Source organism: Echinops telfairi, unplaced genomic scaffold (assembly GCF_000313985.2).
Source record: "Echinops telfairi isolate 266 unplaced genomic scaffold, ASM31398v2 ScPeMD7_70;HRSCAF=299, whole genome shotgun sequence".
Taxonomy (NCBI): domain Eukaryota; kingdom Metazoa; phylum Chordata; class Mammalia; order Afrosoricida; family Tenrecidae; genus Echinops; species Echinops telfairi.
In genome coordinates this window covers 57,194,594-57,196,185 of record NW_022103968.1, presented here as the reverse complement: position 1 = coordinate 57,196,185, position 1,592 = coordinate 57,194,594, and positions in this window count along the sequence as shown.

The following is a 1,592-nucleotide window of genomic DNA, read 5'->3' as shown; positions in this document are numbered from 1 at the left end:
TTTGTAGACAACTGGACATACCCTCACAGAAGGGTCACAGGAAGGGACGAGTCAGCCAGGGTGCAATATAACACCACCGAAACACACAACATTCCTCTCCTTCTTTAATGTTTCCTCACCACCACCCCACTATCATGACCCCCATTCTATCTTACAGATCTAACTAGACTGGAGCATGTACACTGCTCCAGGTAAGAGCTCTTGATACACAGAATCCAGGACTGATAAACCCCTTAGGAACAGTAATGGGAGTAGTGATACCATGAGGGTAGGGGGAAGGTTAGAAGGAGAGAGGAGGAACTGATTGATTGCAATGATCAACAAACAATCCACTCCCAGGGGGAGAGGCGAGCAACAGAAACATGGTGTAACATATGAAAATTAAAATATTTTATGAACTATCAAAGAATTAAAATAATTTATGAACTATCAAAAGTTCAAGAAGGTGGGAGGGGAAAAAAGAGGAGCTGATACCCAGGACTCAAGTAGAAAGACAATATTTTGGATATGATGATGGCAACAGATGTACAAATGTGCTTGATAAAATTGATGTATGGAATATTATAAGAACTGTAAGAGCCCCCAGTAAAAAGATTTATTTTAAAAAAAAGAGTGGCTTTGTATCCAGAAGTGTTGTGGGTCACACTGTATATAGCCTAATAGTATGATTTAAAGTAGGAACTGTGCACACATCCCTAAATGTGATGGGAAGTGGGTGGGGCAGGGAAGGCTGTTGGTTACATTGTATGATTTGCTAAAGAGAAGGAAAATGAGATCAACATTGATACAATTCATACCCCATTAGAGACTTTGGACACCAGATGTAAGAAGGGCATGGCGGCAGGGTTGTACTCTGAACCACCTATAGCCCAACCCTATGAGGCAGATGTCCGCTATGCCTCCCACGTCCAACTTTCTTTACCCTATTCTGACACCAATTGCCTCTCCTAAACTACACTACCTCTGCTGGGTTTTATCACCTATTGCAATGGCCAAAAAACCCTCACAGACAATGCCCCCAAATCTGGAATTTAAAAGGGGAGTTAAAATGCTACAGTTGGTGATCAGAAACAATAGTCCTCTAGTATTTTCTTAGTTGTGCTATCAATCTTGCTTTTGTCTGGATCTTGACCCCTTTTGCTAGAGTTCCTTGGCTTCTGGACCACTCAGGTGAATGTTACAAAACTCTTTTTAGGACTGCAGATAAGTGCCTAATGGGTAAGCCACTCACATAAACCTCAACCTGAAAGCCACTGGGCTCTACATTTAGTTGGCAGCTCTAGTTCCCCAGATTAAGCGTTTGGAGACAACCCACTTTTTCAGTTCCCCTCCTGCCTGAAGGCACTTGGTTTTAATCACCTGGAGGTTCACTGCCTTGCTCTATCTGGTGTGCACAGATCCTGCCTTAAATCATACTACTAGCCTATATACAGTGTGACCTACAACATTTCTGGATACAAAGCCACTCTTTTTTAAAATAAATCATTTTATTGGGGGCTCTTATAGCCCTTATGACAATCCAGACATCAATTGTATGTGCTGCTGCCTCTTCTCAAGTAATTATCTCTTCTCTCCTGGCATCTCTGCTACCA